Here is an 18,757-nt window from a genome sequence, read left to right as displayed (position 1 = left end):
TCCCAACAAATAAAAAAACTTTTGTTTTAAAAAAAAAATAGAGAATCAGTAATGCTAGAACATTACTCAACTTTTCCAGTCATAAACATATTTCACTCTTTTTTTTATTACAATTTTCATGCAAACAACGTTCCTAAATCAGCTCTAAGTTTCACGTGAATTAGATTCCACCTGAAAAAATAGAGTTCTGGCCGAAAAGTTGCTCACGTTCGGAAAACTCACCGCATTTTTAATTTTTTTTTTTTTAAGTAATATGCAAGCTAGTCGACAGCTCTTTTCTTACTTTGATTTTGATGAAAAACAAGAAGCTTCTTAAGCTGAAAATGTAAATTCCTTTCGGAAGAAGTTCGCAATAGCTTTTCAAATTCCGAGAGAACAAACATATTCCGGGTAGAAAATGTCTACGTAAAACTCAGGATAGGGCTAAATATGTTTTCACCAGCATTGATTACATATTCATTGTGGACAACATATATGCAATATATAAAACATTCCAGATGTGTAAAAAAAGATCTGGTGGTAAATTTTTCTAAAAGTTGCTTTCTTACAAAATACCTATATTTTTTTTTTTGTAAAACGATTTTAAAGGTCAAAGAATGAACATCAAAAGTCAACTCACCCTACTCCAGAATATAGAAGAATTTACATTAAGAGTTGTCAAATACAAAAAAGTTACACATACGCCACAGTGATCCTCTCAGTTGTCATTAAATTAATCGCTTTCATTAATTTTTCACTTTCTTTCAAAAATATATTATTATTAAGTGATCATAAAACGAAATGGGGGAAATTGGCAGTAACAAAGAGTGATGTATGTATGTACAAAATTTTAAACTTAACTAACGAAGATACATTAATAAGTAGGTTCACTCAATTCATTCATATCCATCATCATAAGATTGTAAGCATAATTTCTATGCAAGACAAATTATTACCTTTATATTTTAAATTAAACAATTTCATCAGCCATGTAAATACCAAACTATACTTCTTTTCGGAAGTCTAAACACATGAAAGTCATTCATGCATCATCAATAACCATTTGCTAGCATAAGCGAACGTGAAATGCCTCACATGGTTAACTTTTTATTTGACAACACGATATGGAAAGCACGTATGTTCCGATCGTTCCACCTAATTTGAGACCCTTGAACTTGATGGCGATCATCAGGGAGATGGTTTTAATAAAAAACATACTCAACATGTATCGAATTGCCACAAGGCACAATAATGAATACAATAAAATCAATTTTGTATCTGTTTTTGCCCTAAAGATCAGTGACTAATAAAAGCTTTGGGTTTATTTTTCGCGCTGATGTAAGGAGACTGATAGTTTACTCAATCAGCTGTCTTGTTGTAAGCTACAAGATTTATTGGGGTCATATCAGTTTTCATTAGTTGCAAATGCAAAGTTATAAATTGATATTTTTTTTTCTAGTATCATTGTGTTTATAGATTGGATATTATACGATTGATGCTAACATACAAAATATTGTAACTTAAGATGTGAGCTGAGTTGTTTTGTGATTGAAACGTCAAAAATCTGATGTAATTCGATGGTGAAATCTGTCAATAATTGATTTATGTAGATATGTTTAACTTTCGCAACTGTTTTTTTTTTTTTTTACTACTGTAGAAGTGATAAAATAAACTACATTAGGCTCTACAGATGTGATCTTTTTAGTTGAAAAACTTCTTGTTGTGTGCAACATATCTAATTAATTTAATATCAAATCAATTGCTGCTCAGGTTTTAGCAACTGGACAATTTTCAAAGCGATACAAACTAATCACATACACACTTATGTAGCTGGTTCTTTCTTGGAGACCCTAATTAAATGTAAGCATAATTTTTACAATAAATTAATATTAATATTTTATTGCAAATAAATTGGACCTGAAATTTTAGGAAGGCACTTAATTATGTTAAACGAAATTGGCAAATTAAATGAACGAATGTTTTTGGAACTAATTTATGTTTCATACATATTAATGCTAAACAGCTCTTTTATCATAAATGACACTTAATTAAGGAAAACTTGTTTTCATTTAAGATGGTGATAAGAATACGGAACACATAATGTTGTTTTTTTCAATGTTCAAAATCGGAATAAAATAGATCTCAAGCTATGTAAGAGAATGTACATTAGGGTGATCAGTAAATTTGATGTAGTTATTCAGTGAGTTACAAATAATCAAATTTAAAGCTATCAAGCTTTTAGATAACGGGTTTTAATAGTGTACATATTTCAAAATTGCTTATGAGTCTCTCTATTGTAACGGGTGTGACACAGTTACTTCATTTTTTGTTCCTGATTTGGTTGCTATCCACTAAATAAGTTACTTAGTAGTTTTAACTTACAATTATATTTTGTTAACATGTCTTGTTACGTCAAAATCTCTTAAGATTAGGTGTTACGGGTGTGAAGTTATAAAATCGATTCAGTCTGCTTCGTAAATTGTAGAAGACATATTGTAGATTTTTGATAGGAAAGTCGTGTAGTTCTTATTCAATATGAAAAAAAGATTTTTTTAGCAAAATTTAACGGGCTATATATGATATATTTTTGTCACGGGTGTGACAATGTATGAAAAAAACGTACACTGAGGGAAAAGCCACCATAAAAGAACGTAAAATCAATGAAAACCACATTGATTTAACATTTTAAAATTAACGTGGAAAAAGGTTAAGTTTTGATGGTTTCGTATCTTAAAGTCACATAAATCAAAGTAGTTCATCTTCATCTTTGAAACAAAGACGTTTCAACTTCAATTTATTTTTTCCCTCAGTATATAAATAAAAGAAATTCCAATATTGCGAAAGTAAAAACCACCGTAGTATCGTTCCGTTCATTTTTGATCCATCCATGTGACGTCACATTAAAATTTATATATCCTCCAGAAGCAAAAAGGCATTTAAAAATTGTGTGCATATAATTAATTGGAAAATGATGGAAGTGAACTAATATCTACGCCACAGCCTAGTCCCAACGGCTAAGCAGAGATGCACTTATTCATGACAAAGATATATGTTGGAGGTTTTTCTCAATTCCTCGTGAGAGACAGTAGCCCTGACAAAATGACTTGGTGTTGAAGGCTCGAATTGAGCTCAGAACCTCCGACTTGATAGTCCATCACACTAACCATTGAGCCATGAGGTATTACTTTTTAGGGTGTGATTTTAGAGCAGTCGGGTTTCGGGTCTCACCCGTGACGTAAAAAAAATATTTTATTTCTTAAGTACCAATTATTTTTTCCGCAGATTGTGGGACTCTTCATTCGTTAAAACAAATACCGAAGCAGTGTTATCATATTTTTCAAAAAAAAATATATCATAACTCATAATTTAAATTCTCATTTCAAGACTTAATTTATTTTAACAACTGTAGGGGCGTATAGGCCAAAACATTTCAAAATTATCAATGTGCCACTATATTTTTCAATGCACAGCTTACTGCCTACGTAACGGTTGTGTGGGTATAAGTCAAAGACATTGCATCTGCAGTCCTCCAACTTACAGAAAATGCATTGTCTGTAACTAAAAAAAAAAAAAAACACAATCAGTAACGTCACAAAGAGTAATGTACAATTTAACGAGTGGGCGTTTTTGAATGGAAATTGGAAAGCAATTAAGTACAAAACTAATTTCTTTCCACGATCAACTGACATTCATGGTACAATAACAATAATAACAATGACAATCATAGCGGAGTTTATGAACTATAGATACGAATATGATGGCTTCCCTATAAGTTATAGCTGTAAATTTGTATACGACTATACGGCAATATCAACAGGAAATGGAATAACGTATCTTGTCAAAGAAGCCAAAAGGAATGTCAGGCATCATCCATCATCAATCAATCAGTGCGAGAGTGAGTACGGGACAATTCTACTTGCTGCAAGCAACTTGCACTGCACATACTAGATAAACAGTACAAATGTAAATGTGTGTATACATAATAATGTCGCGCATACCTGTTAAGTAAATTTTACGTGACAACCAAGTGAAATTAACTCTCATTCATATTATGTATACAAATGCGCCATCTTCTTCCCATCCACACCGACAGAGTGCAGCACATTCATTTTATGCACACATTAGATCGCGTCAAATTGCGCACTTCACAATATTTTCGATGAATAGAAGAGTCATTTTGCGTTTAGGACTGACAAGTGACTTTAAGATCACGCGAGACTCGAAGTCACTCTATGAATCACTAAAAACATCAAACACTAAATGTCAGATTTATTTGTTTAAAAGTGTAAACAAAAATAGTACTTTATGGGTATAAGTTATAGATATTCTAATGTTTGAACTGTTAACGTGCAATTAGCGTGACTCTACGGCTTGCACTCGTTGGTGTGTCGCTGTTGGTAAGTGCCCATAACAGCTTTGAATAAGTTTATTGTTATGTCGGTTACATTTACACTTTACAGCATAAGCAAAGTGCATGAGACATCGAAGAAAGCTTGAACGTTTAATAGATGCTTGGAAGGTTATTGATCTCATATGATTTTGTTTTCTTTACTTGCAAGGGGCAGTACCCCTGAACAAATTTCCTAAGTAGAAGAGGCTGGATTTGAACCCAGAACCTCTGGCGTGACAGTCAATCGTGTTAACTTTAACGTCACGAGATAGGTACTACAAGTTGTTGAGTTAAATAAACAGGATAGGTCTTCTAAAAATATAGCACGAATAATCTTTTTTATCAAAAAACAAAACCGACTTCCATGGATCAAAACTGGGTTTTATGGATTTTCGAATAGTTCCTATGGCTATAACTAAACAAAATTGAAATGGGACCACATTGCAGCCACCAGCTTTCCAATACAAAAAGAATTATCAAAATTGGTTCACTCAGTCCAAAGTTATGAGGTAACAAACATAAAAAAAAATACAGGCGAATTGAATACCTCCTCCTTTTTGGAAGTCGGTAAAAAAGTAATTAAATTTTGGTTTAATTTAACACTTTCTTTTATCAAAGTTCAATCAAAGTGCATTTGAAAATAAATTATGAAACCAAACAAAACACTCTTCCAAAAGTTACTGAAAATAACATTTCAATAACAAGTTCAATGTAATTTTTTTTTGCTTTTTGCGTTTCTCTTTTATTTATTTGTTTGTTGTGTTTGTCTGATTTAAATTTAACTTTTAAATTAATTCATTAAATTTGTGTTCCTTATTTGAATTGACTGACATAAAACAAACTTTTGTGGTGGTGTTGCTTGTCAATGTTGGGCGACGACGACAACGCACGCGGTGATTATCTTTGATAAAAATGCATATCCAATTAGGTATATTTCATAAATAAAAAAAAAAAACTTATAAGATGCATTCTTTATGGAATGACATTTTGTTCTTTCTTCTATATCTTTTAAAATGTAACTTGTTCTTTTCTTTTTTAGGAATTTGTGTATTCCCACAACAATACAAACAAGAGAGAAAGCTTAGAAGAATAATTATATTGTAAGCTAGAGAGGGATTAAAACTTGTTCAAGAATGCTAATTGTGTAAAACCCTTTTATTGTTGATTTTTCAGTTGACACATAATTTATTTTGAGAAAACTTTCTCATCTTTTTTTTTTTTAAGTCACGATAAAAAAGTGTAAATAAAAGATATTGAAATTAATTTGATCATAATCAAGTTGTTATGACTTAGTTTAGTGACCTTTTAATTTTTAAGCGTAGGTAGATACAGCTGAATCTTTTTATTTAAAAACTAAAACTTCAGGTTTCAAAAAAGTTTGGTGGTCAAGGAACTCTTATTTTCCAAAATCGATAGTTTACTTAAGGTTTAGCTCTGGTTCAAGGTTGATGTTTGTTAAAATACCCACGTTCATGCTTGAACTTTTCTACAACTGGCAATATATTTTTGAAGTAGTTAAAATGTAGTTAAAAAAAAAACGATCTCATTCTAAGAAACTGGATATAAATTACTTTAAGAAAGTTTTTCTAACGGTCATTTGCTGAATCGAAACTTAAATAATTTATGTTGAACATAAACTTGTATTCCTTTTTTTTTTCCTCATAAACTGTCACATAAGGATTTATGTAGAACTTAAATGCTTGCTTATGTTTCGATTCAGCAAACGGCTCTAAGAAATTAATGTTTTATCTGGAGTTCCACAAGGAAGCCATATTGGACCAATTTTATTTATTTTTTTCTGAATGACATTTCTACTTACATTTCGTATTGTAAAATTCTGAAATTTGCTAACGACTTCAAACTTTTTTATGGTTTTACGAATCCAAAAGGCTATTTACATATATATTTGAAGTCAGGTGACTATAGTTTTTAAGTGGACTCCATAAGGATGAATTTCAAGTTTTTTTTTTTTACCAAATTCACCTATCAAGGATGAGAATGCCCTAAAATCGACTTATTTGATTCAGTTACGAATGACGGAGGCTTGAACGGCAGTAATGTTCCCAACTACTGATCTTGTTCGCTTAAAATTTTGCACTTAAAAAATGTATATATCTGCGAAGTAAGTTCAACAAACGGAAATAAACTAGCGATGTATCCTACATACATATTTCAACCAAACTATTATTCTCAATTCTTTTATGCAGACAGCCATGAAAAAAATCTAACATATTTGACAAATGGTTTGGCCTAGACAATCAGACTTCTTCTAAACTCATTTAGCAGACAAAATTTTATAATACATTTTTTTTTTCTACAACGATAAGCCGCGAAAGAACACGCCTTAAAACCGAACTTGTCCCTATTCATAAATAATAACACATTATATGAAAGAATAAGACAACCAACGTTCCAAGATCGCAATAAATCAACTTTACAATGTTTCAAATTAAAATGCCAGACGACGACGCCCCCGACTTAATTTTTGCCACAGTTTGTTCCTAATTGCTGGTGACAGTGTCGTGCAGTTTTGTCTTACAAATACAATGCGCACATATGCACTTGCATGTTGCATTTTACACAAAAAACATTGTATACACAAACACAGACAATTGTAAATATTATACATCGAGCATTGTTTTTTGTATAAGCTTTTTGTTGTTGGATAAACAATGAGAACCAAGACTCTTGTCTGTCTTGAAAATGGCAACAACGACATCTATGACTGTCTGTCTGTCAGTCTGATTGTCTCATATTGGCATGCTATGTTATACCTGAGGACGAGACCATAAAACAAAATTCCACAAAGTCCGCATAGACATATGCATGCATTGTCGATAGGAGGAAGGTATCGTCTGCTCAAAAATGTTCAACAAAGTGCTGACAAGTTTTCGAAAATAATGCAAAAAATAAAACAAAAAGAAGAAGAACCCAAGACATCACGGTCTTATTTCTGAAACCTTCTCCTTCTTATTGTTTCGAATTATTGTCTTTTTATTGCCAATTCAGTGCCAGGCGAAAAATTATCACTCATTTACATGATGTGTCTCTTTTCACTGGCACTGGCACGACGACGACGACGACGAGCATGAAGACGATCGTCGTATACAAATAGTGACACGGTGCTGATGTGTAACCTGAAAATGCACCGACTGCGTTTGGGATGGATGATCACATCGATCGAAGGTAGTGTTGGTCTGCTGGACTGATTGCGCTGGTGAAGAGAGGTGATCGGGGTGTTGATATTCCATTTTTTTTTTTTTAATTTCTATTTACAGCCGTATAAATTGAAAAATCACACAATGGAATATAATAATTATTGTCTGTGCGGGTAGGTGACACATGTATCACAACTTATACTTATATCTACCTGGCGTCACCAACTCAAGGCGAAATAAATTAGCAGCAATATCTACCTAAATTTTATATCTATAGATACGGAACGTATGAAAAAAAAATGTATTTCGAAAGACTCACAGAAAGATGCTTTTGGGTCTTTTATATGATGAAATCTCCGATCTTGGTTTGTCATCTTATTTGCATAAGAATTGTTTGAAGTACGAAATTTGCAAGATGCCGCATAAATTCCTTCGAGTATAAAAATAATGTGTATAAGTTGCTGAGATCCTGTTTATTTTTAGATTTTGAATTCGTTTTGTGAATTTCGAATGGGAAGTTCTAAGAATATAAAAAGGTTTAGATATAGCAAATCTATGCATTTGATATTTCATAATTTTTGAAGGAAATTTTGACTAATTGTGAGTCAATAAAACAAGGCTTTATGATGACGTAACTTAATATGTACTTCTTAGCTATTCATTTATGCACTGTTAAAATTGAATCTATCAACTAAATATTTAAATTAGTTATTTTTGTGGTCAGGTCAGGTGATCATATGGTGGCTACCAAACAAGTTTTTTATTAGAGTTACTTATAGGAAGTCTGTCGGATATAAAAATAAGTACAAAATATAACGGGACAGTTAATAATAGCAAAGATTATCACAGTCTGTCAAAAATATTTTTCAAGATCCCCATGAAAATCAAGACCTAGTGACTCTCACAAAAGCGCGGCACCCCTTAACCTATAAGCTTCTTAACTAAAATTAATTTGTGGTAGTTCAGGTATAATACAAAATTCAGTGATAAGGTAAGAACAATTGATTCATTAATTGAATCGTTTATTTTCCAAAACACGATAAGTCCATTATTAATATTTTTTGTTACGAAAAAGGATGATTTTATTTATTCTTATATTTATGTAGATAAACTGATTAGTAAATACTTTGATGTATAAGGAAAAATTTTTCATTTAAAGTAAAGACCAAACTTGTTAAATACAAAAAATATGTTGTCAAACATTTTAATAGAACTCAAAGAACTGAAAAATTTTACATGATATTAATTCAATGAACCGTGGTGTAAACAAAAATGCACTACGATATTTTGGCAAGTTTCCTTTAAATAGGTGTGTTCAATTCTCTTTTCAAAAAGGTATGACATTGTTGAAAATATTCAAAAATTGCGTAAACAAAAATGTTTTTCTTTAAAAATCTGACTTTTTTCATTGCGTAATTTATCCATATTTTTTAATATTGTACCCTTTCAGAACTGAATTTTTCATAGTAGTATTTTTTTTAAAAAGTAAAAAACGCATACATACATTTTTTTTCACTTTCAGATAAGTTTTTGTTAATACATTTTGGTTATCATGCTCATTGACAGGCGTAAAATTAACTTTTCAATACATAAAAACAAAGATGTAAGCCAATTGGTTGTTCCTGTTTATATCAATGGTGGATTTATTTTGTAAAATGCTTTAATTTTAATGGAGCCTAAAATCGCCAAGTTTAGAATTTAAAGAGCCAAAATCAAATAGCCGGCTCTGACAACACTGTGTTGAAGTACAACGTCGTATATAAGATGTCATGAGACTGATGCTCTGGAACCGAAATATTTTGTATGAAACTATAAAAGAATTAAAATAGTAAGAGCTATTTAGACTTGTATGTATTTTAACGTTATTTTTACTCAAAATTTGTTCTAAGCCATTTATTACAAAAATATTCCCTAACATTTTTTAGATCGTATAGATTTGCCAATTTGGTTCAAATAATTTTGAAACTTCTTCCTGATGAAACAAAATTTTCAAATCCATTAGCTTTTCTTAACATTTGGTATGGGCGAAATAGTGTTCAAAAAGTATTACATCCAAACGAGTTACGAGATGTGAATTTTTCGAAAGCTTAATGTGTTGAGTGATACATTGAAACATTTGTATTTAAATTAATGTTTACACAACCCAGTACTTTAAGTTTTGTTTACAAAACTTTCAATCACACAATGTGTTACTTTAAACATTGACTAAAATAACAAACCTTAATAACTTTTATGTACGAAAGCACATTGCTTTTACACGAGTTGTAATATTATTATAACAAGTGTTTCTTATTGACTTATTTCGAATGCTAACTTCTTATAAGAATAAAGTTCTTCAAATAAATTAAGCCAGGTACATGAGTTTGCGTAGATATTTTTTTAATAATCAAAGGTCATAGAAATTAAACCATTCTCAATTAAATTTCTTTATTCTTCAGACGCCATTTTGAAAAGTAAACAAATTCTTATGGCTTAAGTGTTCGTTAAAATAACTAAGTCTTAGCTCATCAGAAAAATGATAACATAGGTATTGTCAGGTACTGATACCTGATGGGAAACCTGTAATTTATTTTTTTCAATAATCCAGTAAAAACGACTTACTTTTTGATTAATGCTATCAGCGCAATAAATCGACTTCACCCAGCTGAAAAGAAAAGAAAGAAAAATTTTATTATTTTCTTTGTTCATTATACAAAAAAATATTTCAAAATATTATTTCACTTAGACAAGAACATTACTTATAAATAACTTCTAAGACTTAAGCTAGAATATTGATACTATTATCTAAATGTCACACTTGATGTATGTTAAGTATCTTCTAACAAAAAAAAAAAAAAAAAAACCATTCGATAAGAAGCTTTACTTGAAAGAGTAAACAGAATTTGAAGATAAAAATCAAATCGACTTGGAAACAGCCGACAAACAATAACCCTTTCACTTTAGTTAGGGCAAGTTTAAAATTGTCGGTAAAAAAAATCATTAAAGAAAAATGATCCTCGACGGGAGGTCAACTTCCTTTTGATGTCTTTAAGAGAAGCAAGATGCAAAGTAATTATTTTTTGTTGTCTCCTTTTCTCTTGTAAAAATAACCTAGTAGCGATGACCGGTAGAATGAATGTCGTCATCGTTCAACTGAAACCACGCATGGCGATCAGTGATCATGTCATGCCACCATTCCAGCAGCCAGGTGCAAAATAAAGAAAGGGAACTTTTGTCCTGAGAATATTTATTTTGTTTTGTTAAAACTTTATAACCGCTGCTAATTTTAAGACCATGGGGTTTTTTCTCCATCAAATTTGGAACAAAAAAAAAAAATGACTAAAGTGGAACCAAAGGAGAAGCTGAAAGAATCCAGAAAATTGCGACATGTGCATATGCACAAGCACACACAAGTTAAATTTTTGTCGTATTTTATTTTTCACAGATCCTGTCCACGCCATATGTCGTGAGCGGAACTTTTTTTTGTATATTTTTTTTATGGACACGAAAGAATTTCTTGTTTTAAAGGAAAATCAACAAAGTAAACTAAATAATCTTTAGAGAAAACTTTAGTTGATGCGAGTGTCGGATAGTTTACCCTATAAGTTTTGGAGGAAAAGTATCGAAGTGTCCTTTTCAATCAAGCACTTTTTTTTACCGTTACCTCTCGAAAAAGTGATTAATTGGTTTGGTAATATTTAGCAGTTCCATGCAGTTGATTGAGAAATTTCCAAGAGGCAACGGCTATTTTTTGCCGACGAAACGGTTTTGAAGAATTTAAAGCAACCATTTCTGTACCGTTCTTAATGATGATAAAAAGAAGAGGACCTAGCTGGCTGCCTTGAAGAACCACTGACATAATTAGCAAATAAATCAAAAGTGCTGGTCTGCAATCAAGGGTATAGGAAGATATGAGTTTCTAGAAGGTAGGTTTAAAATCGTCGACAGACTTACTATTTAGAGAAAACTTCGGCTTACATTCATTTACTGTTTAAAGAAGTAAAAATCATAGACCAGTTAATACCAAATTTTAAGACGTAGGCACGTATCTACAATATTTCAGGAAGCTTAAGAATTTCGCTGGGTACTATGTGCTCACAAAGAATAATTTCGTTTTTAAAAAACAAAAACCTTGTTTACCAGTGTTATCAATGAATTTATTAGCGTCTATAATTTCTTGAAATCAAACATCGTTGGCATAAAGTACAAGATTTTCAGATTTTCTTTCATTGTCTTACTACCCAAGAATTTCAAAATTCCAAAAACCATAAAAGTATCCATGACCTTTTATTTAATTTTGTGAATGAACTTAAAACTATGCATAATATACCCTACAATTATTTAAAGGTGATACCATAATACAAAATGAGTGATGGCCCCATTAACCGGTGACATGGGCCACGTTCGTTTGGAAAATGTATTTTATAGACTTAAGGACGAAGCCAGTTGTTGGATTTTATGAGCCACGCAGTGCTGCTAAAACAATTTTTGTCAAACCTAATTTAATTTTGACATTTTATATTAAATTGGCAGTAATCAATCACTGACACAAAGTATGTTCCAGGAAGGACAATATAACTCCAAACAAAAATAACACAAATATGTTTCCTGTTATTGCTTTGGAACAATAAAAATACATTCGAGTTTATCTACTAAAACTCCTCAAGCCCCCACAATAAAAAAAAAAAAACTAAAAAAGAAAGGAATAGACGAAGAAAAAAAATCAAACAAAAGGTCTTGAAGTTAATCTTCAAATGTAGGTACTGTATAAGACTAAACAGAGAGTTTGCATAGATACAGATAATGAAACGCAAAGTTTCTTCACCTCGTTTATATGGATTGAATATATGGGTACCCTATTCCTTGTGAAAATGTTTTTATGTTTATCGTCGTCGTTGTTGTCATTGGTTGTAGCTCGTAGTTGAATCCAGGTTTCCACTACTCTTCCTACGCATGCGATTTGTTACGCTTAACTTAGTGTGACTCTCAACGCTCGTTGCACGTTGACTGCAGTTAGTTAAGTTATATAGATCTCTGCGGTTGTTCGATATATATAGTACTTATGTTCAAAACTCCTGAGACAAGTTTAAAAATTGTTGAGTTTCCAGTTAAGAGTCGAGACAGTTTTTTTTTTCATAGGTCTATACAATATCTAAAGTCTAGATACATTTTTCTTTGTTATTTTCTATTTTATTTTGAAGTCGTATTACTTATTTTTGTTTTTTTCTGAACCTTTAAGACGTTAACAGGGCTGGATTTGAGGACATTTTTAAAGTGCCAGTTTGACAGTTGAATAAGGTTACGTACTTATTAGACTTAAGTACCACTTTCCACATTAAAATTGACTGCCTTACCACAAACAGACAATAATTAAGCTTTCAAAGGTCTTCTTTAGCTTCTGTTAAGCTTTATAGAAGCAGATTTATTAGTTGGGCATCTTGCGTCATAAATTTCGAATGAAAATAGGACTTTGCATTTCTTCGTAAATGTTAACCTGCATTTATAGACAAATCAAATATAAGCTTTTAATAAGCAAATTGAATAAGCTTTATGGAAGCAAAATTGTTAGTTGGCCATCTTGCCTCTTGCGACATAAATTTCGAATGAAAATAGGACTTTGCATTTCTTCGTTAACTTTAACCTGTCAAAATTAAAACGCATCTATAGACAAATCAAATAAGCTTTTAATAAGCAAATTAAATAAGCTTTATAGAAGCAAAATTGTTAGTTGGGCATTTTGCTACATAAATGCAAAGGAGACTTTGAACTTTTTCGTTAAGTTTAATCTGTCAAAATTGTAACGCAGCTATAGACAAATTAAATAAACAAAGGTTGACCAATTGCTTTCAAATCTGATCACAATTGAACTTTTGAATTGTAATTTGTGTAGATTTAAAGATTGTTTGACCTATTCCCAAAAAGAATCACCAAAAAAATTAAACCCTCACACCTACCCTGGGTTATTGAAAAGATTGCCGATTGAACGAGTTTACGGTGGCGACGACGACTGGCGAGCGGTCTATGGGTCTATCTATCGCGTATGTTACTACGAAGTATTTATTTCAAACCTCTCCAGGTTAGATGAACGAAAAATCCAAACGAACACTACTGATTCTCATTACTTGCAGTGACAGCGCAGTGGCACTAGAAAATTTCCATAAACCAGTGAATTGCCCTTTGGTGTTTATTTAGACAGAGCCAGTTGTGTTGTTGCGACTCTGATTGATATCTTTTTTCTATCTATGTGTGTGTTAAGTTTTTTTTTTTGAATAAAAAAAGCAACTTTCGAATGATCTCTTGCGGTGGGTAGAAAACCCATAGAAAAGGAGATAAAATTATATTTTTTATTGAGTTTTTTTTGTTAAGTCTTGTGTGTTGTCAATAGACAAGAAAAGGTTTAAAGCTGTAGAATTTAGAGAGAGAAAGAGGTGAAAAGGTGTTGCAATGTTAACCAAACCGGCATCTAATAGATGTGTCTTTTTTTAAAGAAGGTAAAACCAAAAAAAAAAAAATAAACACCATTTCGGTCCACAAATTTATTTATGGAGATGACGAAAATGTAGGTTAAGCTTGTTAACTATGGAAATCTCTTTTTACTTTGATGGGTTATCTTTATTCAAAACAAAAATTTTTCTTTTTGGTTAAATAGTTGGTTTCGTTTTTTTTTCCGTATTTGACACTTGGAAAAGTTTTGGGACACTGAGACCCGCAAGTAAATCTTTAGTTTTCACTTACTTATAAGCTTCGTTTCTTGCATGGGTACCCTCATTCTGGTGACTTGTCTATGTGATATATCGACAGCTTAGCCTTAAGCTTTTAACAATTACTACAATTAAACATTTAGTTTCGCTAAATCAACACACATTATCATATGTACTCTTAAAAACAAACAAGTTAAAAGGAGTAGACATACTCGTACGAAACAAGGTGTGACGCTTTTTAACAGAGGGCTTATTATTCTGCAAAATTAAACACATTAGTTTCAATCATTTAACTTGAATAATAAATAATATAATCTTGAGAGAATTATCATACGAATATTTGCATAAAACTTAGAAAAAAAAAATTAATATGATGATCATTAGGGAAATACATATTCAGCTTAGTCCAACGTTGTAAGAAAACAACAAAAAAAAAATGTTATAGACAAGCAACTCATTTTTGTATAAAATACTTTAAACACGAACTCGTGCTAATTAGTTAACAATCTTTTTGTAATGTTGTTTTTTTTTGTAGTATGTGTCATCAAAGCTGGTCTTTCCGTTTAAAAGTAAGTTGTAAGTAAGTTGTCAATTGTGCTTAGGAGTGACATAAGATATTTTTTTTACTGGTACATATTTGGTTTGTTGATTTGTTTATCAAGTAGATGATAGTTTAGAAAAAAGAATACTTTAAGATTTAGTTTTTGGAAGTCAAATAAAATAGGCTATTTATCACTTTTCTTGAATAAAGGCATTCGAACTTTGGGGACTAAGTTTTTATCATAACAAAATGAAGACTGCATGTGTTCATAATCTCTCTTAATAATTAACTTTTCTTCGATTTTTATAAGACCATGCAATCACAAAAAAGGCTCAGGAGAAATACTTCAAACTCAAAAGGAAGATGACTATCTGCATTTGAACCCATACTCGAATTGACTTAACAAAAGATCCGTACAGGAGGATTTGATGTGAAGGATTGGGTCGAAACCTTGGATTCGATGTGTTCAAGTAAGATTTATTAAAAGCAAAAACTCTTATCAAAAACTGGATAAAAAAAACCTATAATTTGTTTTGTTTTACAGAATTACCGAGCCTTAATAGCCAGAAAGATACTTCAATGAAGATGATGCCAATTCGCTTGCGATTAAAATGAAAAAAAAAAAAAAAACTTGTTAAATAAAGTGCCAGGCAGAGTGTACACTGTTGGTGTGTAAAATCAACGGCAACGCTCACCATACAACATGGGGTAGTAAAAATATTAAAAAAATCCAGGACTTTAAGGTGCAGGATAAAAAGGTATTTATATGTAAAAAATCAGTAGATACTGATTAAGAAAAGATCACTTATTCTTGGAACAGTCAAGCTTAATCGATATTGATACAATATACAGATGTGACCATAGTTTTTAAAGTGAAACTTTGGATTTAGAAGTTAAGTTATAGTGACCTTATTTTTCGTTGACGTTAAGACTTCATTTGCTTTGTTTTCTAAGAAACTGAGTAATGCAGCCTAGACGTTTGTTTCTTGGAGAACTCGGCAATCAATTTTTGACCCATAATCTAAAATTTTATCAAGGAGTAGGGCGATTCGAATCCGTTACTAGTGTTTGGAATGGCTTAAGTAGTATTATTTAAAAGCATTACCTTGTTAAGAGAAGTATCTCTGAAATTCAAAATCAGTTGTCCTATCTTACACAAATGCTTAAAGTTTCTTCGTACGAAAATTCTTTCAACTTTTATAAAATTTGGATTCTTTTCTTAAGCATTTCCATTTTGTATCTCTTTTTTTTTTCTTTTTATATTGTTTTATGAAAACACATTTTTAGAAACGTATAAAATGATACCACAAATATACTTAAAAACCCGAAACCGTTTCTTAAGAAACTAGTTTTATCCACAAATCTGTGGGACACTAATTATGATTAGTATCAAAAACATATTAAAAGTCTTGGTCCGAAAAAAATACAAACAAAAATTTAAATAATTCTTAACTTAACCAAATACGAATTCATTTTAACACCTCGTAATAAAATTTTTCTAAACAGAAAATAAGAATTTAACTCTTTATTTACTTTCCCATGCATTTTTAATATCAAAATGCACTTTGCCCATGCACTCTACCCACATCGTATAAAAATAACGTCAAAGTTAAAAATGACTTCAATAATAAAGTGTGAATGTCAAATCAAAGAATTATTTATGAATAAAGCTATAAATTCAGACATTGGAATTTAACTTTAACGCGTGTGTTACTACGTGATTAAATTCATAATCCCATTAAAAAAAATTTCTCATTCAAATCAAAACATAATGAATTAATGAACGTAGAAAAAGACCACATATTCACTATACTAACTAGGTATACGACACAATAACGATACCACACCTACAACACAGAAGAACTCTATAAGAATATTATACGAGCATCACCATCACAACAAAGAAACTAAATTGATTGTCAAAGCATTTCCTTTTGATATTGCATCTATAACATTATAAGTTACCGGTTATCTTGGATCACATTAGATCAGATCGGATAGAAAAATTGGAACGGAACAACACACAAAGAATTTTAAAAATTATGTGACATTCGATACAGTTTTTCCAGCCTCTCTTTTAAATTTCTTTTATATCTAAGACTCTTAAAGGTTTTTGTTTTGGGTATTGGGTTTCCTACTGATTTATGCCGCTATTGACGCCACCATGTGACAACCGTAAAAAATAAAATTAATTCAGGAAAAAATAACGACATTGAAATTCTCAGAAAAAAATTCAAAGTTAAGGAAAAAAGAGTTGGATCAATTAACTTTAAGTCATATTAGCGATTCACCCTCTATTTTCCGCTCAGTGAAGATTCTGAAGGTCATAACAAAATGTGAAGCCAACCAACCGAAAAGACTTTGTCTGTCACTTGTGTCATAGTTTTTTTTTTTTTTACAATGGTGGTGAATTAAAGTAGCTGCCATCAAATTGATAGGTAAATTATTTCTTTCTGTGTAAATAACACCGCTGAATGTCATCGCATGCTGTCAAAGTAACTCCGAAATCGCATGCTTAGTTTGTCACAATACTTTTCGTTCAGTTTACCATAAATATATGGAAGAAAATGGTTGAAAACAGGTTTCGTTGAATACGAGTTCCTGTCATATTTTCATCTACATATTCATGTTTGTTTATAATCTTAAGTAAATTTTCTTTTATTTCTTCTACCTACATCGTTGTTCGCTTAGTATCTTAAAGAATAGCATGACTTGCACGTAATGCCATTTGGCCTCATAAAACGCAAGGCTTAAAGAGAGAAACTCTCATCGTCTAAATGACACATTATAGAGTTCTTTATCTCTTTTCGTTTATTTTTAATATTTTTTTTGACAGTTAAAACAAGATGGATGAGATCATAAATACTTAAAATATTGCTAACTGAACTAAATCGATATGATTAGACTGTAAAGAGTTTGCTCTTATGTCATTTGAATGGCATTCATGATGCGGCGAATCTGGTGTACTTGTCTTTTTTTTCCTCTACCTCAATCTGAATTTCTAGGTGAGGCTTCAATTCGCTTCGTTAGAATTTTATTTGCATAAGCAAGTTGTTTTGTCCATACATCAACAGAAATAATACATATCTACAACAACAACATGAAAAATACAGATGGGACTTGGGTTTGTTTTATTTTATTTAAGCATACACGATCTCTTTCGTTAAGCTTGAAACACAAGGCATACCTATTAGCTGACTTTAACCGTGAGGTAAATAAAATAAATGATGGGTTTATAAAACAGTTCATTTCGAATTGGTAATTAAAAATAATAGCTTGGGGGATTTTTTTCTGTTTTGTGTTTAAGTAGTTTTTAAAGCGTAAACATTGATTTAAAATTATTGATTTAATACATACCTTGCGTTGGATTCTGAAGGTAGATTAGTCACAAGAGGAACTACAGATTGTAGCCAAACGTCATAGGTTAATATGACGTTAAAGAATTTATAATTTAATATGAAATGGTTGTATGTGACAGCAGGTTTTAAAAATTGATCTTACACCTTGAATTCATAGAACAAATCAGTTGAATTGGTTCAATATACACACACAGAATTTTGATGTAGGAATATAATAATGGACTTGACTAGTTATCTTCGGATGCATGACATAAATTAAAGATTTTCTGAGCAAATACTATGTAATCATTGTAAAATTAGCCAAGCAAAGGTGTAAATGAAGTACAAAGCTATACAGAAGTCATCACCCTATCGGAAGATGCTATAATTTTTCTTATTAAAGGCAAGTGTAAATTTTGCTTTGACGTTTGTGAAGTAATTTATGATAATCCTAAAGCACGTGGATTGATTGTGTACAACCCAATATTTTGGCGAATTGCTCCGGTTAGCTAGACCGTTCAATTTAATTGTTCTAAATTTCTTCTTGTGAAATTTTTGAAGTCAAGAGAAGACTATATATATTAATAAGCCATAGTTTCTTCAAATATTAAATCAGATGTTTTGGACGCTTTTCTGTTAAGTTTCTAGTTTGTTTGAATTAAAAACTCTCC

At 31.2% G+C, this 18,757-nt stretch overlaps 1 protein-coding gene across 1 annotated transcript in view; it reads right to left on the bottom strand.

The window, feature by feature from the left end:
• The window catches only part of LOC129913033 (reticulocyte-binding protein homolog 2a), a 44,158-nt gene that overhangs the window by 5,095 nt on the left and 20,306 nt on the right, over nt 1–18,757 (bottom strand). The window contains exon 3 of the mRNA XM_055991380.1: nt 10,129–10,171. The gene's annotated coding sequence lies outside the window, so the exon portion shown is untranslated. The remainder of the gene's footprint in view (nt 1–10,128; nt 10,172–18,757) is intronic.

The sequence above is a fragment of the Episyrphus balteatus genome, chromosome 1, assembly GCF_945859705.1.
Source record: "Episyrphus balteatus chromosome 1, idEpiBalt1.1, whole genome shotgun sequence".
Classification (NCBI taxonomy): Eukaryota; Metazoa; Arthropoda; class Insecta; order Diptera; family Syrphidae; genus Episyrphus; species Episyrphus balteatus.
Note: the sequence above shows the minus strand (reverse complement) of the source record. Positions and strands in the feature narration are given on the sequence as shown.